This window comes from Meleagris gallopavo, chromosome 7, assembly GCF_905368555.1.
Source record: "Meleagris gallopavo chromosome 7, MGAL_WU_HG_1.1, whole genome shotgun sequence".
Taxonomy (NCBI): domain Eukaryota; kingdom Metazoa; phylum Chordata; class Aves; order Galliformes; family Phasianidae; genus Meleagris; species Meleagris gallopavo.
In genome coordinates this window covers 21,701,195-21,727,852 of record NC_139410.1, presented here as the reverse complement: position 1 = coordinate 21,727,852, position 26,658 = coordinate 21,701,195, and the positions used below count along the sequence as shown (strand labels likewise).

At 49.7% G+C, this 26,658-nt stretch overlaps 1 protein-coding gene and 1 long non-coding RNA gene across 7 annotated transcripts in view; one reads left to right on the top strand and one right to left on the bottom strand.

The window, feature by feature from the left end:
- Nucleotides 1–14,131, top strand: part of LOC109368541 (uncharacterized) — a 28,920-nt gene extending 14,789 nt beyond the window's left edge. For 2 of the 6 annotated variants that reach the window (XR_014884483.1, XR_014884484.1), the window contains one exon: nucleotides 234–589. The gene's annotated coding sequence lies outside the window, so the exon portion shown is untranslated. Of the gene's footprint in view, nucleotides 1–233 lie in introns of all 6 variants that reach the window. The other 4 variants (XR_014884487.1, XR_014884486.1, XR_014884485.1 and 1 more) reach the window with 4 other exon arrangements.
- LOC104911685 (uncharacterized) lies at nucleotides 1,028–24,797 on the bottom strand. The gene is made up of 8 exons (XR_014884496.1): nucleotides 23,401–24,797; nucleotides 21,917–22,047; nucleotides 16,832–21,303; nucleotides 7,679–9,598; nucleotides 5,578–7,497; nucleotides 3,477–5,396; nucleotides 1,376–3,295; nucleotides 1,028–1,194 (listed from the first exon to the last, which is right to left on the bottom strand). It is a non-coding gene; the product is annotated as an uncharacterized LOC104911685 (long non-coding RNA).
- Nucleotides 24,798–26,658: the final 1,861 nt, after the last annotated feature.

Genomic DNA, 26,658 nt, shown 5'->3' with positions numbered 1-26,658 from the left:
GCTGGGACAGAATCGGGATAGCTGACCAAAAGCTGGCCAAGGCAATATTCCATACCCTATGCCATGATATGTAAGGAAAGTTTGAAAAAGTTCAAGAGGGCAACTGATGTGTGGGGACTGACTGGGCATCACTGGGGCTGAGCAATTCCGTGGGCATCAGTAGTTATTCATAAATACATGAGTGTATGTATCATAGCCATTATCCACTTTTCCCTTTCTTTTCTCTACATTAGGAAATTGTTTTTAACTTCAGTCCACTACTTCTACTGGATCCACCTCCCACCCCAGACTCTACTCCTACCCCGTGGGGAGCAGGGGAAGGAGCCAAAAACTGCACAGGGATGAAGTACCTGCCAAACTAAACACTTCAAAAAAGCAAAATTACCAACCACATTGAACAGGGCAGAATGTGCAATAAGATCACTTTCAAAGAAAGAGGAGGGATAAAGCACCAGGAGAGACAAACACACTAATAGTTAGTGGGGAACGAGTCACGTATAACCACCCACGAGCACATCCCATTCATCCCATAAATCTGAAGAAATGCTTAGCATTTGGCAGACAGTAATGAAAATATGCAAAGGAAAAAGAGCTCAGAACAAGTGGCCCTGGAGGTGAAGCAGCTTGCTTGGCTGAAAACCCAATTCTAAGCCTGCTTGCCATAGGACATGGGCGAGATTAAGGGAAGAGCTGTGCCATATCAGTAACCACTAAACCCCAAAGAAAGGCCACAAAAACCTCAGCACAGATAAAAGGATTTTCCGTAAGGGTGGAGAAAATATGGCTGGCTAGCAGTTCAACCAGTAAGAAGAAGCTTCAAGCAGTAATAGCTGTATAACATAATACAAAAATAAAATGCACGCCACAGATTAAAGAGATACCATTAAAAAAAAAGCAAGCAACATTTATTATCAAAGGTCTATGGAGGCAATAGGGTGCTAACAAGAGCAATACACACATTTCAATTGTGGCTACAGAAGACAGCTTAATTGAATGACAGTCAACACCACTACGTTACTGCTCGCTCCCGCCTCAAATGTGACTAAATGTGACTGCGGCCCCGCTAACGGGACAGGTGCTTTGCCCAGGAGCCTCTCTCCTTCCCCCCCGCATCTGCACGCTTCTGCATCCTCTTCTTGCTCGCTCCTGCCTCCCGCGCCCCCACGCCGCCTCTTCTTTCTTCCGCAGCAGCTCCTGAAACATCAGCGGGGACACCATTAGAGCCGCGGCGGAGCGGCAAGCCCCCCAGCGGAAGGAAAAGGGAAACCCTACATCGCAGAGGAACTCGGCACGCCACCACCCAGCCAAGGAAGGCCTTGCTTCCCCCCTCCCCAGCTCACCCCAGCAAAAAAATTCTTTGAGCAGCTTTCCTCACCTCACTGACGCACGGCGCGCTTCCAGCCGGTGCTGCGGGGGATCACAGAGGCGGGCAGACTGGGCAAATGAAGCTGGGCACACACACAGCAGCGGCCAAAGAGTCAGCTTCCCTGCTTACAGGGGACCCCCGGCCACTGCCTCCATTGCAAAGGGCCTGGGACTCCGGGGCACTGTCGCTCCCTGGCTTACAGGGCAGCCCCCATCCCTACCGGCCGCGGGAGGCTCCTTCTCTCCCAGTCCGGGGGCACCTTGACCCGCACCCCGCTAACGGGGCGGTCACCCCACGCAGGCTGCCGGTTGAGCACAAACGCTCGCGCACCCAGACCCTGATTACAGGCGGGTGGACGAAACACCCCTGGAGCCACAGAGCTCGGTTTCCCCCCCAGCGGCGGGAGCGACTCTCAGCTGCCAGGCAGCGGGGCGACACGGCCAAATGCCGCGGTCGGGATCCCAGCCCTGATTCCAGGGAGGGCGCAAGCCCAACCCCACGTCTCGCGGCCCCGTGCCTCTGAAAGGCCGGGGCCACATTCCCGCCTGAGTACAGGGGGTCTCTCAGAACGCAGCTCACCAAGCACACACGGGGGGCACGCACAGCCCTGCCTACAGGGCGGTACCCCCACGCCCCGCCCTCACCAAGAAGCCCCGCAGAGCACGAGGCTCCCGCCAACGCCTGAGCTACAGGCTGGCCCGCCCGGCAGCAGCAGAACATCACCAACCTCTCGTCTTTGGGAACCCAGGGAGCAACTTCGACCCACCGAGCGGGGAGGTCACCCCACACACAAAAGCAGCACCTCAACCTGCACCCTCTGACGGGACAGGGAGGGGTCATTCCCACCAGCTGGACGGCTAAAGCAGCCGGCTGCAATGCTGCAGCCTCCCCACACCTGATTACAGGGCGGGCGGGCTGCTCGGGGAACAGAGGGCTCCGCAGCTTGGGACACACGCCCCGGGTACGGGGCTGTCACGCCGCCAGCGGAACAGGCGCCCACGCAAGAACAGGCCCAAGCCCTGGCTGCAGGGCGGCCTCGGCCACACAGCTACCACGTGGCTCTGATCTACACCAAGTACAAAGGAGGAAGACAGGACACTCGCTGCGCTCGCGGGACTGAGAGGGAACGCCCCTTTTGCGGCATGCACCAAAGTCCTCCATTCCCCCCAGGGAAGTCGAAGCTAAGCTGCAGCCATCTTTGTGGGGGCCTAAAGGGAAAGCTCAGTCGCTCGGTCACTCCACAAACACAAACAAGGAAAGGAAGGGGAACGCGCACACACAGACGCGACTTTCCAGAAGGGAAGGACAACGCAGCGCAGCCAAACCCTGGGAATAAACCCACAACCGCGGGCAACAGACAAGAGCCTGTGACCTGTCCCTAGCCTGCACGGAGGCCACGGACCTCAACGTGCCAAGGGGCTTCCCAGGTAAAGCCAAAGGCCAAAGGCCTCGACGCACACCCCGAGTACGGGGCCGTCGCATTGACAGGCCACCTCCAGGCAGCGATGCCGAGGGGCCGGAGGAGGAAGAGGGGCGGGGAAACGGCACTACCCTGCTTACAGGGTGGCCTCGGGGTCCGGCGAGCTCCATTTCCCACTCAGGTGCGGGGAGGTGGCTCTCGCCCCGCGTTACAGGGGGCCACGCTCCCCAGGCAGCCAAAGGAGCAGCAAGGCAAAAGGCCAACTACAGCAAAAGCAAAGACCCGAGCCCTGCTTACAGGGAGGTCGCCCAGCACAAAGCCGGCCAAGGCGCCGGCAACGCTCAAACTCAAATGTGACTAAATGTGACTGCGGCCCCGCTAACGGGACAGGTGCTTTGCCCAGGAGCCTCTCTCCTTCCCCCCCGCATCTGCACGCTTCTGCATCCTCTTCTTGCTCGCTCCTGCCTCCCGCGCCCCCACGCCGCCTCTTCTTTCTTCCGCAGCAGCTCCTGAAACATCAGCGGGGACACCATTAGAGCCGCGGCGGAGCGGCAAGCCCCCCAGCGGAAGGAAAAGGGAAACCCTACATCGCAGAGGAACTCGGCACGCCACCACCCAGCCAAGGAAGGCCTTGCTTCCCCCCTCCCCAGCTCACCCCAGCAAAAAAATTCTTTGAGCAGCTTTCCTCACCTCACTGACGCACGGCGCGCTTCCAGCCGGTGCTGCGGGGGATCACAGAGGTGGGCAGACTGGGCAAATGAAGCTGGGCACACACACAGCAGCGGCCAAAGAGTCAGCTTCCCTGCTTACAGGGGACCCCCGGCCACTGCCTCCATTGCAAAGGGCCTGGGACTCCGGGGCACTGTTGCTCCCTGGCTTACAGGGCAGCCCCCATCCCTACCGGCCGCGGGAGGCTCCTTCTCTCCCAGTCCGGGGGCACCTTGACCCGCACCCCGCTAACGGGGCCGTCACCCCACGCAGGCTGCCGGTTGAGCACAAACGCTCGCGCACCCAGACCCTGATTACAGGCGGGTGGACGAAACACCCCTGGAGCCACAGAGCTCGGTTTCCCCCCCAGCGGCGGGAGCGACTCTCAGCTGCCAGGCAGCGGGGCGACACGGCCAAATGCCGCGGTCGGGATCCCAGCCCTGATTCCAGGGAGGGCGCAAGCCCAACCCCACGTCTCGCGGCCCCGTGCCTCTGAAAGGCCGGGGCCACATTCCCGCCTGAGTACAGGGGGTCTCTCAGAACGCAGCTCACCAAGCACACACGGGGGGCACGCACAGCCCTGCCTACAGGGCGGTACCCCCACGCCCCGCCCTCACCAAGAAGCCCCGCAGAGCACGAGGCTCCCGCCAACGCCTGAGCTACAGGCTGGCCCGCCCGGCAGCAGCAGAACATCACCAACCTCTCGTCTTTGGGAACCCAGGGAGCAACCTCGACCCACCGAGCGGGGAGGTCACCCCACACACAAAAGCAGCACCTCAACCTGCACCCTCTGACGGGACAGGGAGGGGTCATTCCCACCAGCTGGACGGCTAAAGCAGCCGGCTGCAATGCTGCAGCCTCCCCACACCTGATTACAGGGCGGGCGGGCTGCTCGGGGAACAGAGGGCTCCGCAGCTTGGGACACACGCCCCGGGTACGGGGCTGTCACGCCGCCAGCGGAACAGGCGCCCACGCAAGAACAGGCCCAAGCCCTGGCTGCAGGGCGGCCTCGGCCACACAGCTACCACGTGGCTCTGATCTACACCAAGTACAAAGGAGGAAGACAGGACACTCGCTGCGCTCGCGGGACTGAGAGGGAACGCCCCTTTTGCGGCATGCACCAAAGTCCTCCATTCCCCCCAGGGAAGTCGAAGCTAAGCTGCAGCCATCTTTGTGGGGGCCTAAAGGGAAAGCTCAGTCGCTCGGTCACTCCACAAACACAAACAAGGAAAGGAAGGGGAACGCGCACACACAGACGCGACTTTCCAGAAGGGAAGGACAACGCAGCGCAGCCAAACCCTGGGAATAAACCCACAACCGCGGGCAACAGACAAGAGCCTGTGACCTGTCCCTAGCCTGCACGGAGGCCACGGACCTCAACGTGCCAAGGGGCTTCCCAGGTAAAGCCAAAGGCCAAAGGCCTCGACGCACACCCCGAGTACGGGGCCGTCGCATTGACAGGCCACCTCCAGGCAGCGATGCCGAGGGGCCGGAGGAGGAAGAGGGGCGGGGAAACGGCACTACCCTGCTTACAGGGTGGCCTCGGGGTCCGGCGAGCTCCATTTCCCACTCAGGTGCGGGGAGGTGGCTCTCGCCCCGCGTTACAGGGGGCCACGCTCCCCAGGCAGCCAAAGGAGCAGCAAGGCAAAAGGCCAACTACAGCAAAAGCAAAGACCCGAGCCCTGCTTACAGGGAGGTCGCCCAGCACAAAGCCGGCCAAGGCGCCGGCAACGCTCAAACTCAAATGTGACTAAATGTGACTGCGGCCCCGCTAACGGGACAGGTGCTTTGCCCAGGAGCCTCTCTCCTTCCCCCCCGCATCTGCACGCTTCTGCATCCTCTTCTTGCTCGCTCCTGCCTCCCGCGCCCCCACGCCGCTTCTTCTTTCTTCCGCAGCAGCTCCTGAAACATCAGCGGGGACACCATTAGAGCCGCGGCGGAGCGGCAAGCCCCCCAGCGGAAGGAAAAGGGAAACCCTACATCGCAGAGGAACTCGGCACGCCACCACCCAGCCAAGGAAGGCCTTGCTTCCCCCCTCCCCAGCTCACCCCAGCAAAAAAATTCTTTGAGCAGCTTTCCTCACCTCACTGACGCACGGCGCGCTTCCAGCCGGTGCTGCGGGGGATCACAGAGGCGGGCAGACTGGGCAAATGAAGCTGGGCACACACACAGCAGCGGCCAAAGAGTCAGCTTCCCTGCTTACAGGGGACCCCGGGCCACTGCCTCCATTGCAAAGGGCCTGGGACTCCGGGGCACTGTCGCTCCCTGGCTTACAGGGCAGCCCCCATCCCTACCGGCCGCGGGAGGCTCCTTCTCTCCCAGTCCGGGGGCACCTTGACCCGCACCCCGCTAACGGGGCCGTCACCCCACGCAGGCTGCCGGTTGAGCACAAACGCTCGCGCACCCAGACCCTGATTACAGGCGGGTGGACGAAACACCCCTGGAGCCACAGAGCTCGGTTTCCCCCCCAGCGGCGGGAGCGACTCTCAGCTGCCAGGCAGCGGGGCGACACGGCCAAATGCCGCGGTCGGGATCCCAGCCCTGATTCCAGGGAGGGCGCAAGCCCAACCCCACGTCTCGCGGCCCCGTGCCTCTGAAAGGCCGGGGCCACATTCCCGCCTGAGTACAGGGGGTCTCTCAGAACGCAGCTCACCAAGCACACACGGGGGGCACGCACAGCCCTGCCTACAGGGCGGTACCCCCACGCCCCGCCCTCACCAAGAAGCCCCGCAGAGCACGAGGCTCCCGCCAACGCCTGAGCTACAGGCTGGCCCGCCCGGCAGCAGCAGAACATCACCAACCTCTCGTCTTTGGGAACCCAGGGAGCAACTTCGACCCACCGAGCGGGGAGGTCACCCCACACACAAAAGCAGCACCTCAACCTGCACCCTCTGACGGGACAGGGAGGGGTCATTCCCACCAGCTGGACGGCTAAAGCAGCCGGCTGCAATGCTGCAGCCTCCCCACACCTGATTACAGGGCGGGCGGGCTGCTCGGGGAACAGAGGGCTCCGCAGCTTGGGACACACGCCCCGGGTACGGGGCTGTCACGCCGCCAGCGGAACAGGCGCCCACGCAAGAACAGGCCCAAGCCCTGGCTGCAGGGCGGCCTCGGCCACACAGCTACCACGTGGCTCTGATCTACACCAAGTACAAAGGAGGAAGACAGGACACTCGCTGCGCTCGCGGGACTGAGAGGGAACGCCCCTTTTGCGGCATGCACCAAAGTCCTCCATTCCCCCCAGGGAAGTCGAAGCTAAGCTGCAGCCATCTTTGTGGGGGCCTAAAGGGAAAGCTCAGTCGCTCGGTCACTCCACAAACACAAACAAGGAAAGGAAGGGGAACGCGCACACACAGACGCGACTTTCCAGAAGGGAAGGACAACGCAGCGCAGCCAAACCCTGGGAATAAACCCACAACCGCGGGCAACAGACAAGAGCCTGTGACCTGTCCCTAGCCTGCACGGAGGCCACGGACCTCAACGTGCCAAGGGGCTTCCCAGGTAAAGCCAAAGGCCAAAGGCCTCAACGCACACCCCGAGTACGGGGCCGTCGCATTGACAGGCCACCTCCAGGCAGCGATGCCGAGGGGCCGGAGGAGGAAGAGGGGCGGGGAAACGGCACTACCCTGCTTACAGGGTGGCCTCGGGGTCCGGCGAGCTCCATTTCCCACTCAGGTGCGGGGAGGTGGCTCTCGCCCCGCGTTACAGGGGGCCACGCTCCCCAGGCAGCCAAAGGAGCAGCAAGGCAAAAGGCCAACTACAGCAAAAGCAAAGACCCGAGCCCTGCTTACAGGGAGGTCGCCCAGCACAAAGCCGGCCAAGGCGCCGGCAACGCTCAAACTCAAATGTGACTAAATGTGACTGCGGCCCCGCTAACGGGACAGGTGCTTTGCCCAGGAGCCTCTCTCCTTCCCCCCCGCATCTGCACGCTTCTGCATCCTCTTCTTGCTCGCTCCTGCCTCCCGCGCCCCCACGCCGCCTCTTCTTTCTTCCGCAGCAGCTCCTGAAACATCAGCGGGGACACCATTAGAGCCGCGGCGGAGCGGCAAGCCCCCCAGCGGAAGGAAAAGGGAAACCCTACATCGCAGAGGAACTCGGCACGCCACCACCCAGCCAAGGAAGGCCTTGCTTCCCCCCTCCCCAGCTCACCCCAGCAAAAAAATTCTTTGAGCAGCTTTCCTCACCTCACTGACGCACGGCGCGCTTCCAGCCGGTGCTGCGGGGGATCACAGAGGCGGGCAGACTGGGCAAATGAAGCTGGGCACACACACAGCAGCGGCCAAAGAGTCAGCTTCCCTGCTTACAGGGGACCCCCGGCCACTGCCTCCATTGCAAAGGGCCTGGGACTCCGGGGCACTGTTGCTCCCTGGCTTACAGGGCAGCCCCCATCCCTACCGGCCGCGGGAGGCTCCTTCTCTCCCAGTCCGGGGGCACCTTGACCCGCACCCCGCTAACGGGGCCGTCACCCCACGCAGGCTGCCGGTTGAGCACAAACGCTCGCGCACCCAGACCCTGATTACAGGCGGGTGGACGAAACACCCCTGGAGCCACAGAGCTCGGTTTCCCCCCCAGCGGCGGGAGCGACTCTCAGCTGCCAGGCAGCGGGGCGACACGGCCAAATGCCGCGGTCGGGATCCCAGCCCTGATTCCAGGGAGGGCGCAAGCCCAACCCCACGTCTCGCGGCCCCGTGCCTCTGAAAGGCCGGGGCCACATTCCCGCCTGAGTACAGGGGGTCTCTCAGAACGCAGCTCACCAAGCACACACGGGGGGCACGCACAGCCCTGCCTACAGGGCGGTACCCCCACGCCCCGCCCTCACCAAGAAGCCCCGCAGAGCACGAGGCTCCCGCCAACGCCTGAGCTACAGGCTGGCCCGCCCGGCAGCAGCAGAACATCACCAACCTCTCGTCTTTGGGAACCCAGGGAGCAACCTCGACCCACCGAGCGGGGAGGTCACCCCACACACAAAAGCAGCACCTCAACCTGCACCCTCTGACGGGACAGGGAGGGGTCATTCCCACCAGCTGGACGGCTAAAGCAGCCGGCTGCAATGCTGCAGCCTCCCCACACCTGATTACAGGGCGGGCGGGCTGCTCGGGGAACAGAGGGCTCCGCAGCTTGGGACACACGCCCCGGGTACGGGGCTGTCACGCCGCCAGCGGAACAGGCGCCCACGCAAGAACAGGCCCAAGCCCTGGCTGCAGGGCGGCCTCGGCCACACAGCTACCACGTGGCTCTGATCTACACCAAGTACAAAGGAGGAAGACAGGACACTCGCTGCGCTCGCGGGACTGAGAGGGAACGCCCCTTTTGCGGCATGCACCAAAGTCCTCCATTCCCCCCAGGGAAGTCGAAGCTAAGCTGCAGCCATCTTTGTGGGGGCCTAAAGGGAAAGCTCAGTCGCTCGGTCACTCCACAAACACAAACAAGGAAAGGAAGGGGAACGCGCACACACAGACGCGACTTTCCAGAAGGGAAGGACAACGCAGCGCAGCCAAACCCTGGGAATAAACCCACAACCGCGGGCAACAGACAAGAGCCTGTGACCTGTCCCTAGCCTGCACGGAGGCCACGGACCTCAACGTGCCAAGGGGCTTCCCAGGTAAAGCCAAAGGCCAAAGGCCTCGACGCACACCCCGAGTACGGGGCCGTCGCATTGACAGGCCACCTCCAGGCAGCGATGCCGAGGGGCCGGAGGAGGAAGAGGGGCGGGGAAACGGCACTACCCTGCTTACAGGGTGGCCTCGGGGTCCGGCGAGCTCCATTTCCCACTCAGGTGCGGGGAGGTGGCTCTCGCCCCGCGTTACAGGGGGCCACGCTCCCCAGGCAGCCAAAGGAGCAGCAAGGCAAAAGGCCAACTACAGCAAAAGCAAAGACCCGAGCCCTGCTTACAGGGAGGTCGCCCAGCACAAAGCCGGCCAAGGCGCCGGCAACGCTCAAACTCAAATGTGACTAAATGTGACTGCGGCCCCGCTAACGGGACAGGTGCTTTGCCCAGGAGCCTCTCTCCTTCCCCCCCGCATCTGCACGCTTCTGCATCCTCTTCTTGCTCGCTCCTGCCTCCCGCGCCCCCACGCCGCCTCTTCTTTCTTCCGCAGCAGCTCCTGAAACATCAGCGGGGACACCATTAGAGCCGCGGCGGAGCGGCAAGCCCCCCAGCGGAAGGAAAAGGGAAACCCTACATCGCAGAGGAACTCGGCACGCCACCACCCAGCCAAGGAAGGCCTTGCTTCCCCCCTCCCCAGCTCACCCCAGCAAAAAAATTCTTTGAGCAGCTTTCCTCACCTCACTGACGCACGGCGCGCTTCCAGCCGGTGCTGCGGGGGATCACAGAGGCGGGCAGACTGGGCAAATGAAGCTGGGCACACACACAGCAGCGGCCAAAGAGTCAGCTTCCCTGCTTACAGGGGACCCCCGGCCACTGCCTCCATTGCAAAGACAGCAGCCCTCATTACATTTTTTATTCTTTACATAGTCAACCACTGTGCCTTCTCGGCACTTCTTAATTGAGACTGTGGCCTTATTGACACGAATGTTCTTTTCCCCGTGTTTGTCTCCTCTTCTGTTTGAATTTAGATTCTGTCTCCTGTAAACTGACTTTATTTCACATTCAGCTATTTATGGTATTACTCCAGCATTTATTTACAAGGGATATTTCCAACGTGCAACATCTACTGCCACCCATTGTCTTTCTGTAGCATACAAAATTTGTCATTGAATCCTATATTTTACTCTCAGCATCCTCCCTTTCCCTCCTATAGAGTTTCTTTAACACACTTATATTCTTAAATGATTTTATGCTACTTTACTGTTTCCTGCTTTTCATCAGCAGTGCATATCTCGTATCCTGCCTCATCCTTCCCGTTCCCCCCCAGCCCCCCATTCGTGACAAGAGAGAAACTACCGCGTTGTTCAACATTACGATAGCCATTACTATTGCTTTATTATTGCCGCTCGCCGTTGCCTCGGAGCATCTTCTTGCACACGGCAACTTGCCGCGCTGGACGCGCCTCCGCTCCTCTTGTTGGCGCGCCCTCCTCCCGGAACCCGCCCCGGCCCCGTCCGCCCGCCATCGAAGCCCAAGAGGCGGCTCCAGCCCCTGCTCCGGCTGCTCCCGTCGGAGCCCGCGCGGCAGCGGCTCCGGCCCCGACCCACTTCGAGCCGGCCCCGGCCGCGCCGCGTCTCTGCCCCCGCCCCGGATCCGCCGCACCCCGGCCCCGTCGCACCTCTGCTCTGGAGACCGCTTGCCATCGTCGTCATCGACATCGACGTCGCCGCCGCCTTTCACTCACAGCACCCCGCTTCTCCTCACACGCTGTGGAAAACTCCTCGCTCACCTGCCCGCGCGCGCAGCTTATATAGGTGTCCCTTCAGCCCACCAGCCAATAGGAGCCCGGAACGCCGCTGTCGCTTCCCGCGCTTTGCTTCCCGCCGCTCTCTCTCCATCCCCCTCACCGTTCCCGCCCTTTCTAGCCAAGGGCAGCCGGGCCAGGGTCACCTGAAGGTCACGCCCGGGGTCACCGGAAGGTCACGGCCCCCTCGCAGCTGTTGCCTCCCGCCCCTGGGGCAGAGCTGCCCCACAGGTGATCTCACCTCACACTGAGCACCTGGCAGAGCTGGCTGTAGGAACTCATTCCTTCCATTTCAATATTTCTTTTAACCATCATTACTTATCACTAATGCGTATAAGGAACATCTAACACGTAGTATGTTCCTTCCTTAGTGGTGCCTGTTCACAAACATAACTAAAATAAAAATACATACTTTTAGGGAATTCTTCACCGTGACACCTTCCTTCTCTGCTCCTACAGTGAAAATCCCTCCTGAGCTCAGAAAAACTGTTACTAAGGGATAATTGTGACAAAAGCTGAGAGCTGCTGTATGAAGGATATAATTTATTTGTCATCTCAGGATGTTCTTGTTTTGTAGAGCTGCTTGTGTTTTACAACTTCTTCACACACCAGGGTTGGAAATGCTCACCTGATGGCTACACAGTGCAGCATGTTTGCTCAATTCCTTTCCTTCTGTCCTTGGCTACGTTCTTTCTCATTGTAGCAATGGTACAATATAGGACTACGGAAGAGACAAAACGGTGGATACAGAATACATGCTGCTCCCACCGATGCCAAAATAGTATGTAGCAACAACAGAAATTTATCAGCTGTGAGGAAGATGTTCCCTTCAGGCAGTCTTTTGCCTGGCACGTAACCCAGGCAAACGGAGCACCCTGGAGAAGAAAGGCACCAGGACCTGAGGGAACCAGCTGTGGTACAGATGGTGTAGAGCATCAGTGTCCAACCTGTTGGTTTGCCTAGGCTGCACTGAGTGAAGACAAATTCTCCTGGGCCACATATATTTGCTCCGAAAGTAATGCCTCCTGTTTATTTCCATGTAAAACGCAACAGGTAAAACAGTAACTCTGCTTGCTAGAGCAAATCCTCAGCCACAAAATGCTGTTTTCCAACATAGCCACCACCACTAGCTATGCATTTTTGCCAGCAATAAACGAGGCCCCATGCTGTGCTCGTCAAAATCTGCACCAGCACACGTGACCCACAGTCACTGTCAGCACTGCTGAAGCGCACTGCACACTGCCCCTCTGTGATCACACACATGTAAAATAGCAATAACAAACTACCGTAAAACCGTAAAAACAGCAAGGGATTAACCTGAAAGAGCACATGAGAACAGCAATCATAGAATCACACTGAGGTATTGTTCAGGATCTTGTCACTTTCACCTGCTTTGGGGTATGGTTTTCCCCTGGACTAGCCAGAGTATTTTTCAGGATCAGAATAGTAAGATGATTGAGGTAGTAGAACCATCATCCCAGTAACCCAAGCAGCAGCAGAACTGCCAGTTTGTATTCACTCAAGGATCATTATGCTTGGTCACCTCTAGGAGGGTTTGAGTTTTACTGACCTTTCTGATAGCTCCATTCTAAATTGGATTTGGTAATAACTGATAGAACAAGCCAACTGATATCTTTGATAGCATATGTGATCATCTGCTATCAAGATGTATATTTTCTGTTGATTGTTACAGGAAAAAGTTTCAAAATTCAGTATCTGAAGGTCAAGATTTTCAGAAGCACCTAAGCAACTTAAAAGCCTAAGTTCTTTTTAGACACTTGTAAACAAACTTAGCTTTTATACAGAGAAAGAATAGGTACATTACCACTCTCCAGAAAATGCATTCCAACACAAAGGAGAGCAGAACATACTAAGGAGATTAGTAGGATTTTTACTATTTTTCAAGCCATTATTTTTGTTTATATATATGTGTGTGTATTATAATATGTATATATGTTTAAGCTGTTTATTCATGAAATGGAAGTTTATCTAAGATCTACTACAGGTAAGTAGGTTTTGGTTGTGCTGAAACTGTTTCTGGAAAGGCAGAGAAAAATAATATTTATGCCTTAGGAGACATAATTCAGGGCATTCATTTTCTAGTTCGAAGCTTGATTTTGTTTTTACTTCGAAGTATTTTGAGAAATACTGTAAGACAGTTGAGATTAAGAAGTCATTAATAGCATGTAAATTTATTTTGAAGCTCATACAGTTCCTGCATGACCCAATGGAACTGGTTACATAACACTAAAGTAACTTATACTTATGAGCCACTAAAGGGATTTTTCAAGCTAACATGACATCACAAATGTTCTCCTCATCATATTATAAGACAGTAATTATATCACAGTATATATTAGTGATTATATTCCTTCAGTTCCACCGCTCTTCTTACTGCCTGTGATTATTATCTATCACAAATTGAGTTACAAAGCTATGAGATAAGGTAGAGAGGAACAGCTGGAGAATTTTTTACATTCTTAAATCTACACTTTATGTTACATTCAGAAAGGGAAAAAAAAAAAAAAACAAATCAGCTTTGGAAGCCATCTGCTGTGTTTCATGGACACAGCTTGTTCTTCAGGGACTTCCAGATGCAAAAATTACAACGATAACTAGATGGATGGAAATAAACACAGAGGCACTCGGAACTCCTGACATTAACTCCATTTAAACTGACAGATTTCCTTCTGATTTGTTTTTGTTTGAAAAAGTAGTTCTTAATAGCACTACTAGGAAGACAGTCAGTAAATACAGAAGACTGAAAAAGTATTGTCTACATTGGCTTTTCTTTACAATAAATAAATAAACCAATTTTTAAAAGTCTGGTCCTGGAAATAGGCTGCACTAAAAAAAGCAGGGTTGTAATCTGAAAAAAGGACAACATTTCCCAGGATATATAGTAAAATAAAACATCCGTTTGTCTTTTCTTGCAATAATCTATCGCTACTCATGGAATGCCTTTACATATTAAAAACTTAAATTGTTTAAACCCTCAAATGAAAGAGACAGAAAACACCAGGAGGCAGCACCAACTACCATCAACACTGATCAGTTCAGGAATTTTCTGTCAAACAGTATGCAACTTGCTCAGCAATAAATCCATTTGTCCTTATTACCAGTATCCTATCCTGTGTTACTTCCCTCCAGGAAAAAAAAACAACAACGACAACAACAAAACTATGTATCCCAAACCTACAGAGCAAGGACATGCACAATTTTTTTTAAATTATTTTTATTTTTTAATCTCACCATTAGAACAAATAAAAATCAGAAGAAAATGCCTCCAGACTTCTTTGTCAGTTCTATACTAATTCACAGATCATCATCAACGCAGACATCTTGTTGAGAAGGGTGAAACATTCCAGTCTTGTAATTCCATCACAACTATCAGCCTCACACTTCTCAGGATTAAAGAATTACTTTACAAAGGGGTAGAACCCTTACAGCACTGACAACTTTAAAAGATGTAGAAATCTGAAACAATTTTTTCATCTGGTGCTCTTTCCCTTGCTCTATAGGACATTTACCTCAGTTTCTACTATAAAGTACAATAATTACAGAACAGGTTAGAAAAAAAAAAATTTGCTAAACTCTCTGGCAGTCAATACCCGACACATCTACTTGAAGTTCCTCACGTTTCTCTAGTTGACAAAGCAAGTAATTGAAAATTAAGCAGATAAATCAAGTATTTCTTCAGCAAACTATTGGAGACTCATTCTTCGAGCTGCTCGTCTTCCCTACAGTTCAAAACATCAGGGCTGTGTTTCAATTTTTAAATAGAAAACACTGAATATTCTCCTTACAGACTCTTCCTCACAGTTGTGCATAATTAACAGGAAATTTTGTAGCCTGAATCACAGAACACAGAGCAATATTTTGAGAGATTGGAATCCTCATAAGACTAGGATGAGATAATATGCAACTAGAAATAATTATTCTAACCCAAACTTCAACTGAATTTGTTTTATTAGCAGCAGATGGAAGAAATAAAAGGGACCAGACATTAATGGAGCCATTCTCTCACTTTAGTGTCAAAATATTCTGGTTGTGTATTTGTCACAGCTCTGAAATTTTCAAAATCCTACGCTCCCTACATTCAACCAGCTATCTTTTGTGATCCACAGTATTGGTCTAAAGAAATACAGAGTCAGCTAAAATAAATAAATAAATAAAACAATTAAAGCTATCAAAATTCACTGAAATTTGAATCAATGACTGGGAATATACAGTACTCAGACAGACTTGCTGGTGGCATTAAATCACTTTTATCAATGTGAAGAATTTGGAGGTGCTTGAAGAGTTCAAATCACAGGCCAACTGCAGGCTGCAGGGGTGACCTACTGTAAGTTACAACAACTAGTAGAATAGCTATGTCTGTCAAGCTTTGCAGTCACAGTTCTGTTGCTCTGTTCTTCCTATTGTCTCATTTAATTCAGTTAGCAGCAGTCAGTAATCCTTGCAATTGCATCATATAGAGGTCTCCACTGAATTAACTCCACTCCAAACAATCTAAAGCAAACAAATGAACAAAGCCACAAACAACACCAACAACACGTACACATACCACCTCTAGGAGCAGCGTTTGAGGAAAGTAGAGTTGCATGCATTTAGTAGCATAAAGCAGTTAGACAAAACTGTGCCTGAGAGATTCTATTATATTATCAGTACTGAATACCAGAAAGGAACAATACTGATGTTAGAAATCTGTGTATTAAACAGAAGTTTGTCATCATCTATGCTTGTCCTGAGAACTAATTTTGAGGTTGCAGAACCTCAATTAATTATTTTCCCTACACTCCTCACAACATCCACTCATGAATGACTTGGTACGTCTTTCCTCATCGACTGTCAATGCCACTACTATGTGAAATCCACATGGTTTTTTTTGTTGTTGTTGTTTGTTTGTTTTTATAATAAAAAAAAGACGACAACAACTTGTTAGAGCAAATATGCTGAGCTTCACTGCTCAGGGCAATTACACACCAAAGTAAAACAAGGGGCCAGCAAAATCATGGTACTCTACAGTCTTAATTAAAAAGTAGCAGAATCCACTGGAGTAGCATGAAATTCAAAAGCCTTTTGTCAGACTGGAACGTTGTACACTAGCTGGAACCTGTTTGGAAAGATACTGAAATGTAACACTTATCGTCCACAGAATTTGCTGTTAAACACTTTCAAGATACAAAGTGACAGCCAGCTAGATGAAGAGGAGGAAGTTTGTAAACACCCAGAACTAACAGACCCAGGCCAGCACAGCTGGACTTGGATTAGGCACTGAGAGAAAGTTCAGACAATGCTTATACACGCTTTTAGTATTCAAATTAATTTCCATGGGGACATCACTTAATTAAGGTGAGCTGTACAAAAGTCACCTCATTTCCATTTATATTCCATTCCACGTTTAATATCATTTCAGGAGAAATACTGCACTGTGCTTCACTACTTTAATCACTGTCCTGTTGTAGTTCAACAATGTGCGAGTGCACTAATCTTGTTAGAGGCATGGTCCAGAGAAGAACAGCATTTCTATTTCAGCTGCTGAAGCATCCAGTAACTTTGGATGTCACCTAAATATTCAGACAGAACACTCCCAGGCATACTTTAGGGGTCAGTAAGTAGTTGTATGTTGTAACTGCCATGGCTAGTCTGGGGCAATCACTCCAGAGTGCATATACAAAGGAATGTATTCAAATACAGCGTGCATGAAAAGTTTATTTTGATATTTTAGTACAGTGATTTACATTTAGAAGAAACGTAGATCGTTCTGTTCTTAAAATGAATCTTGTTGGTACCAGCAGGTTATCCAACAAGGTCTGTTTTCACCCTGCACAGATATACAATACTCGAGACTGTTCAAGGCTTTAACTGTCATTAGCTCAACTTCTGCCCAGAAAACTTTTAGAACACGTTGCTGCTTTAACAGTAACCTAGCACTTAAAGGAATGTTTGGACACATTCTAGTAGTACTCATTGCCTACTTACCACAGAGATGCTCTTTGTGAAGGGAATGTCCCAGCCTTATTTCCACTTCAAAGCAGAGAAATCATTCTCAGAGCTGTAGTATCAGCAGTTCACTCAAATGACCCTTACCTGAGTTCAAGTAAAAGAATTTTATGGGAAAGTCACAAGAAAAGACTGTACTAACCCCTTTTCATCCACAGTTTGATACTGTAGAACACTCCCCTTATTTCTCATTGCCCCACTTTAGATATGAAAGGCTGCTATCAGGTCACCTTGGAGCTTTCTTTTCTCCAGGCTTTACAGCCCAGCTCTCTCAGCCTGTCCTTGTAGCAGAGGTGTTCCATCCCTTGGATTGTTTCTGTGGCCCTTCTCTCAGTGTGCTTCAACAGGTTCGTTTCTCTCCTGTACTGAGGATTCCTCATCTGGATGCACAACTCCTAGTGAGGTCTCACCAGTACAGAGCAAAGGGGCAGGACCACCTCCCTTGCTCTGCTGGTCACGCTTCTTTGGATGCAGCCCAGGATACAGTCGGCCTTCTGGGCTGTGAGGGCACATTGCGGGCTCACGTTCAGTTTGCTGTGCAGCAGTACCCCCAAATCCTTTTCCACAGGGCTGCGCACAATCCTTTTGTTCCCTGGCATGACCAGCATGATCATGGCGCAAAACCTGGCACTTGACTTGGTTGAACCTCTCGAGGTTCACCCAGTCCTGCTGCTCAAGCCTGTTTATTCCCTGGAGTAGCTGGGTTACTCACCTTTAAAGAGGTTTTCAGTATATACAAAATGTCACAAGAGATTTGTGCTCCTCCTAAGACCGCTTAAATTATGGGCAAGAAGAACAGGCATTTCAAAACCACAGAGCTATTATCTGTTGTGCAACACAAGTACGTTTCAGATGAATCTTCAGGGAATGATAAAGTCAGTTGCTAAAAATAGGATATATTGTCTTAGGCATAACTAAGAGCGATTTAGAAAAATGATAAAATCCTTTTACATCTCTTCTTTTCCTTTTCCTGTGAACTGTCTGGCTTGCAAGACTCAACAAATAACGAGGGCGACAGGCTTCTTCTAGTTTGTAGTGAGATTTCCCATTGGAATCAATAGAGTTTAAAGAGTCTGTCTTAAGAAAACTCATAGCTTCCGGCAGCAAAGACTCTACATGTTTGTAGGGACAATCTGCTGGTTTTTCTAACATCCAGAGTCAGGAGTCACATCAGAGTTGCAGGGTTTTTTTTGGTCTTACAGCTAAACGAATAATAGAAAGTAAGTGACAAACTGAAGTGCTTAGTTATTACTCCTGATGAGATGATCACAGATTGAGGCAGAAGGGCAGTTTCACCTGGTTGTTCTCAAGACCTGGCAGACAGTTACATCTTTGATATTTGTAAGAAACAATAACATCCTAATGATTATTGCGCTAATGATTAGGTTCAGAGCTCCAGCAATGTCTTCTGGACAACGTCTATTTTCAATTGTACAGGTATCTTGCTGTTGCTGTTGTTTGGTTTTGTTTGCTTTTTTCAGTTCTGCTATGCATTACAGTCAGAAACTAAAAATGCAACACTGATTACCATTATTTTACTCCAAAGTAAACTCATTCATGCTCTGATGAGACCCCAAGAGTTTGTTTCCTAGTTTAATTTCATCCTAAACGAATCCAGTTCCAGCCATACTGACAAAGCACAAAAACAAGATAAATAAAGTAGTATTCTGCCTGCTTTTTTTCTCTCCAGCAATAAAGTTATTTTAAGGTTTAACTATGCAAGGCAACTTTAAGCAATTTCTACAGATGTTAATTCCATTGCATATAACTGTTAACATTCATGCAACTAATAATATATATTATATTATAATAATATATATAAAATACTATTTCAGCATCTGTAAACATAATAAAAATGTCATTGATTGCTATTATTTATCAGATAAGTCTAAAGGACTTTGTAAAGTAATCATAGTGATTGAATAAAGTATCTACATGCATCACCGCAGCAATAACTCCTCGGTTGTGTTTCAAGATCATAGCAGGGCCCTGAGCTGCATTTCAATAATTAAAACTTCCTGAGAATTCTTCAGCAGACCACTAAATTGTAAACAACCTGTACAAAACCAATATGCTCTCTCAACACCACTGCTTTAAGGGCATTCCTCTCTGAAATGATCTGAATGATTCTTAGGATAAAAGGTGCTGTAAGGATATATTCATCATACTGTACTCAGAACACAGACACTGTGTCTTTAATGTGCACTGACCTGGGCCCATATTGAGATAAATTACTTCATTTCAAGACTAATTTGGAAAAAAAAAAAAAAAAAAAGGAAAAAAAAATGCTGCACAATACATAGAATGAGCAAATTATCTATAATGAAAATTAGGTCCAAGTTTTCAAATAAAAATCCCACTTGTTTGACAATCTAGTAGGTCCATAACTACATACATATGAAGGCAATATGGAGGAAACACCAAAAAGTCCAGCAGGTCCCAGCCAGCATACAGTCCTATCAAAACACAGGAAGAAGACCATCACCATACCAAGATTGTTTGCACTACTATGTGGTCCTCTGCTTAGCATTCAAAGTCATATTTGTTAAGACAAATGCCACACGGTCCAGCACATCTCAACCTTACACATGTGAGTAGAGGCAATTTCTGCACTACCTCAGCAAGTTGTGGTGTGTGCTGCTGATGGGTATCCACAACATGCCAGTTCTCAACCAGTTTACTAATTTTAATTACATAAATTGATTGAAAAGGACTGCAATGCAGAAAAGTCTTCTAAACTTCAGCAATAATATTTCAACAGCAGTAAGCAGATATTGTGACACAGCCCCATGTCAGAATTAGTACAGACAGATTTTCTCCAGGCTGATATTGATTGATTACGAGCATAGGAGCCTGCTGAAGATTATTCAAACTCAAGAAGACATTATTAAGAGAGGCACACAGAAACACGATGCAAAATACTGGATACATAGTTTCTATTGCAAAATCCAAAATGATCTCAATTTGGTCTCAGAAACTTCAAACATACCTAGGGAAGCAGCCTCGCACCTTCTGTAATTCACACATCACTGTCTCACCTGATGTCTACAATCACAGAATTGTAGGGGTTGGAAGGAACCTCTAGAGATTGTGTCCAATCTCCCTGCCGAAGCGGGTTTCCTACAGCAGGTTGCACAGCTACACCTCCAGAGGAGACTCCACAACCTCTCTGCTTAGCCCATTCCAGTGCTCCATCACCCTCCATCTTTCACATATTGACACAGAACTTCCTACACTCCAGTTAACGGCCATTTCCCCTTGTCCTGTTCCCACAGACCACTGAAAAAAGGTTGGCCATGTCCCTTTGTCTCCCACACTTAAGATATTTATAAACATTAGTCAGACTCCCTCTCAGTCTTCTTTTCTCAAGGCTGAACAGACCCAGGTCACCCAACCTTTCCTCATAGGGAGAAACAAAAAAAAAAAAGCGCTCCAGGCACTTTTATCATCTTTGTGGCCCTCCGCTGGATTCTTTCCAGGAGATCCCTGTCTTTCTTGTACTGGGGAACCCAGAACTGGATGCAGGACTCCAGGTGAGGCCTCACCAGGGCAGAGTAGAGGGGGAGGATCACCTCTCTTGACCTGCTGGCCATGCTCCTTTTAACACACCCCAGGATTCCATTTTCACTCGTGGCCACAAGAGCATACACAAGGGCTCATGGCCAAACTTTTGTCCACCAGGACCACCAGATCCTTCTCCACAGAGCTCCTCTCCAGCAGGTTATGAGACAACCTGTACTGATACTTGCAGTTATTTCTTCCCAGGTGCAGGACTCTACACCTGCTTTTGTTAAACCTCACCTGGTTTCTTACTGCCCAGCTTTCCAGCCTGTCCAGGTCTTGCTGAATGGCAGCACAGCCATCAGGTGTCAGCCACTCAGCTTTGTAGCATCGGCATACTTGCTGAGAGTGGACACTATCTCCTCATCAAGGTCATCCATGAAGACATTGAACAAGACCAGATCCATCACCGACCCCCGGGGGAACACTGCTAGTCATAGGTCTGCAACCAGACTCTGCATCACTGATCACCACCCCTTCAGCTCAGCCAGTCAGCCAGTTCTCAAGCCACCTCACTGTCCACTCAGCTATCCCACACTTCCTCAGCTTTGTTATCAGGATGACACAGGAGACAGCATCAGAAGGCTTGCTGAAGTCAACGCAGACAACATCCACAGCTCTCCCCTCATCTACCCAGCCAGAGACCCCATCATAGAAGGCTACGAGGTTGGTTGAGCATGATTTCCCCTCGGTGAATCCATGCTGACTACACCTGATAATCTTTTCTTTCAATCGCTTAGAGGTGCATCCAGAACAAGCTGTCCTGTCGCTTTCCCAGTGACAGAGGTGAGACTGACTAGCTTGTAGTTTCCTGGATCCTCCTTCTTGCCCTTTCCGTAGTGACACTGGCTATCCACCAGTCTTCAGGCACCTCTTCTGTTCTCCAAGACCTGTCAAAGATGACAGAGAGCAGTTCAGCAATCACCTGCCAGCTCCCTCAGCGTACATGCACATACCTGCATCCATGACAGTCCTCTCCTCTCTCAGGACTCAGGGGGAACTCCAGATACCAGAGCTCCCCACAGTCAACAGTCTGGACTGCTCTTCCCCCCTCAGGATGTCCACCCAGGTGCCCACATGAGACCAGAGAGTCTGTGTCCCTTTCGTCTGGGTTGCTGCCTCAGCCCGGCTGCTGTGACAGGTGCCCACCATGGTAATTGTAAAAGGCAGCAGCACCCTAGAGTTGTCAAAGAAGTAGAGAGGAGGGGAGGAGAGGACTCTCCCTGCTCACCCTCCCTGCCCCATGAGAACTGCCTGTGCTAACTGCCAAGCACGCCCTGTTTGCACAGCCTGCTCATAATGCTCCTGTGTTGCTGTGCTCCATAAGGGGAGCTGCTTTTATACAGGCAGGGCATTGGCTGCCATCACTCCCAGCTCCACTCACACCACAGCAGCACAAGCACGGCTCCTGCATAACTCCTGAATAACCGAGACGGGTGGGAGGGGATCTGGGGGCTGCCATGCTGACCAAGCACCGCAGTTTTGGAGGTTGGTTCTGTTTACCTCTCTCCAGGATCCCTTGTTGCAGTTGATCCATGTGAGGTCCTCACTAAAACAGCCGTTACCTTACCATTGGGGTAAGCCCTCGTGTTTTCACAGTTCATGTATAGATTAGCAGGAATGTAGTTTTGCAACTGAAAAAAATTGAAACAGACATCTTCAATTTGCAGATTTAAGTCTCTATGCATAAGATTTAAGAACAAGTCATCAATCCATTTACTGTATTTCCAGTAATGTCATAGGAAGTTTGTCCTGTTTGACAAGCATTTGCCATAGGCTGCTGTTAGACATAGGATACTGGGCTAGCTGAACTTTGGAACTTCATACAGACAGTTGTCAATTTCACATATGGCTCAAGGATCTCTCCCAGTACACCGTACATTGTGCCTTTGTTTTTGTATAAATTGATGCATCTAGACACAGTATTACATTCCTCTAAAACTGCATAATCAATATTTTATGCAGACAATCCAATTCTAGCTTTTCTATAGTAATGTACAACACCTTACTCACTGCATATTTGGTATTATCTAACATCAGCAGAAAACCATCTAGAAGCACCTCCTGCATTTGCTTGGCTTCTCCCTTCATAAAGCAGCGATCAGATGTCCCCAAAAATCAACAAACACAACTGCAAACTATTTGTTTTGGACAACCTACACACATTCCTCTCCCTCAGCAGCTCCTCCACTGAAAGCCAAAACAAAACTGCAGAGAACCACTCATTCTCAGGATGACTTCAGCTTTCAACCCTCTGCTTTTTCAAGCAGCACAGCAAGGTAGAAATCCCCCATTAGCAATCTGAAAGCACTGCACAGGCAAAGAATACCTGCGTTTGCCACTGCATTTGTAGTATTTGCACACTGTCCCAGCAGCTAGTGATTACAAAAGGAGAAAGCTTTTTAGTCTGCCTTTCAAGCCTTGTAGCAGCAAATGGAAGGCTTCTTTCTGAAAGCTACTGATTTTATATATGCTGCACTCTGTTTGCTTCCCATGTGCACACAACACAGCTGCCAGATTTAATAACCACGTCAGCCTGCTTTCTCCATAGAGCAGCAGAGAGATGGCAGGATGGAGATGTTCCCCATGTGTTAATCTGTAGCTATGGCCACATGAAGCCCCAAATGAACATCATTTTACAGCTCTTGAAGAAAAAAAAAATAAATTAAGTCAACACCATTTGCAAAAAAATGTGCAGAAGGATTTCAGAAATGTGAATCCATAATTGCCTTCAGTGACATTAGAGTACATTATAGAAATGGCTTTTTTTTTTTATCGTCAGCTAACAAATCCTAGGGCTCGAGTTAATTCCTTCTCAAAACATCCTGACCTTTAATTACATATTTTGCCGAGCAACATGTGCTTGTACCCCAAAAGAACAGAACATTAGCTGACAAATCAGTCCAGAACACTCCTCTCCAGAAGGAATTATTTCCATACCTCTTTCAGAAAAGCAGAGTTAATAAAAGGGGGAAAATCTCACTTACCATTTAAATCCTCCTATGTACAGCAGTTCTTATAGCTCAGGACTTCCTTATCAGATGTGGTCACTTCACTGCCAACGCAGAGCATTTCCATACCTCCATCTGCACAACCAGCTCTGTAGAAGGGAGGGGCAGACAGAACTAACATGCCAAGAGAAGGTGCCAGTCATAAAGTCCAAATCTACAAACTTAACATAAACCCAGAAGCATATGGCTCTCTCTCTCTCATTTCTATTCCCTTCACTTCCCCTGAGGCACCTGTCTCAGCTGGGAGTGGTTTCTGCAGTAACTACACTCTGTTTTCCCCTCAGATAAAGTGTTACTGTGTGGGAAGTGAGGAGGAAGGCAGGCATTCAGCAGACATTATGGCACAGTGCAGCAGGCAATACTGCATATTGAAGCGCAGAGGATTTTTCAGCCTTGTTATTCTTTCAGCAACAGGGATCTCACTACATCTACTCTGTTCAAAACTGAACTATCAGTCTCAGTGGTGTTTATTACATATTATGGAAATGGTGTCACATTAAAACTCGAGGAAGTGCCTGAAAGGAGCTGTACAAGTCAGTGAGGCATGGTGTGCAGTGAAGCAAAACCTTAAAAGGCAAATTGCTGCCTATATGGCTTTCCTCTCAGCTCAGAGAAGACAAACCTACCCACAACCACTGCAGGGAAAGCAGATCTATCAGATCCTATCTTTTGTAAGGGTGGATAGTGATAGGACAAAGGGAAATGGTTTAAAACTAAGACAGGGGAGGTCTAGGTTAGATATTACAAGGAAGTTTTTCACTCAGAGGGTGGTGAAGCACTGAAACAGGTTGCCCAAGGAGGCTGTGGATGCCCCATCCCTGGATACATTCAAGGCCAGGCTGGACACGGCTCTGGGCAGCCTGGTCTGGTGGTTGGCGACCCTGCATGTAGCAGGGGGGTGGAAATGGAAACTAGATGATCTTTATGGTCCTTTTCAACCTAGGCCATTCAATGATTCTATCTGGGAGATGGGAAGATGAGGTCCCTGGTACTGGGGCTGTGTAGGCTGAGAAGGGCTTTGCATTCTGAGCCAGCAGCTGAAGACATGCATGGCTAGGAATGACATGAAGTGGTGGTCATGTAACAGATGGTTAGTGAGCTCTGTGAAGCAGAAAGGGACTATGCCCCCCTGCCAGCCACAACTGCAGATAGCCTCTTTACTGGCCAGAGAAATCACAAGTCAAATGGTTAAGAAAGCAGAGCTACCTGTTTACACAAAAATCAGTGACTTCAGTTTGAAAAATATTGCTGGGCAAGTGCTGTAGTTTAATCCAGCAGGTGGCTAAGCACCACACAGTTTCTGGCTTACCCCCCTCACTTCCCAGGGGGTTGAGTGAGAGAATCAGGAAAAAAAAAAAAAAAAGTAGGTTTGTCTCAACCCATGAGTTCTATTTACTTAGAGAAGAGTAAAAGGATAACAATTATGAATTTTTATATATATATATATACACACACACACACACACATACATATATATATATAAAATAGAATATATATATGAATGAATATAACAAGTGATGCACAAAGCAATTGCTCACCACCCCCTGATCTATACCCATCCAGCCCCTCAAGCAGCAGAAGAGTGCCCAATGAACTCCCCACTTCAAAACTCCTTTCACATGTCATATGATATGGAATATCCTTTTGGCCATTTTCAGTTGGCTCTCCTAACTCTATTCCCTCCCAGCTGCTTGAGCCCTTTGATGAGAATGGCCTTGGCTCCGTACAATGCTGTTTTGCAGCACTGATAAATATCAGCGTGTTATCAACATTGTTTTTCTTTTAGAGCCAAAACATAGCGATACACCAGATACTCTGAAGAAAACAATTCCATCCCAGTTGAAACAAAGACAGGAAAATGAGTAAAGCTCTACCTTTGAGGTATCTGTGTTCTGACTCAGTGGGTCACTCTCTTCAGACCTGCCAATCTCACAACTTATAGTAGCATAATATGCATTAATACACGTGGGCACTGATTTTCCTCTTCTATACGTACTCAAAAGACAAACAAGAGAGAACAGCCTGCTTACAGGATATTTTCCAAAAGCTTAACTAAGATTCTCCTATACTGCACTGTGCAAAGGGACACTCACTGTAGATGGGCAATGGAGGCAGGAAGCATTGCTTCAAACCACACCGCCTTTACGTTCTTGTCTTCTGTACAAGGACAACTCATGCTACCTGAAGGCAAGTACTGATTGGGATGTTGCTTCTCCAAGCAGCTACTCAAGAACCAAGTCCAGGGGGTCACCAAAAAAAAAAAAAAAAAAAAGCAGTAGCTGACTCAAGTGGCTGAAACATGCTCTCAGCCAAACCCCCCACGACAGGAATTCTCTAACTGGGAGCTCTCATATTCTATATATTACAAACTATCTTTTGCTTTCTAAAATAAAAAAGCAATTAGAAATAACTTTCTTCCCTTTCTGAATTAATCCTACGTACAAATTATATAGCAATTAGACAAAGCCTACTGAAAAAGTGTCCTAGGAAAGACAGCATACACAAAAGAAAAGCAATAAAATGAAAAGATTCTGTGATCAGGTTAGAAAGAGCTAAGCTGACCCCTAAATTCATGTACTTCTGACATTTCGCTGTGTAAAACCTTGAACTTCAGAGTACATTCTACAAAGACAGCAAAAGGGATAAATTAAGAAATGAATATTATAACAAAAGATGGAAAAGAAGTGAAGCTAATAACTTTTTCTTTTTTTTTTTTTTTTTTTAAGGCAAACTTTTGACATAAAATGAGAAAGCTCACATCATTCTCATAGCTGTATCAGTTCTCCCGGCATGGATTATCAGCTTAAGCACAGTAATAGACCAAGTTAAGTTCCAGCTCAGCATGGAAGGAGCATGAATTTGGATCCATCTCCACTTACCTATGCAAATATTTAATTTGTGGTCACTCGTTGCTTCCTCACGCATATAATAGGGTGTAGGGGCATTAGGCATCTCACTACCACCAGTGTACTTCCATTAAGTTAGCCTAAGAAGGAACATTACAGCACTTACCTTTCTTATCCTAAACTCTTTCTCTAGTTACCCGGGGATTTCAAGCTACCCAGATTTCTGATCTCACAAGCGACCTGGCTGAAATATTGCTGAGAAGGCAGCTAGACTAACAAAAGACAGATTTGCTTGTACAGCAGGAGCCAAGCATACAGAGATGCAGCTGTAACTTGTGAACTTGCTGTTTCCATCCAGCACAGAGTTATCTCAGCCCAGGAGTACAAG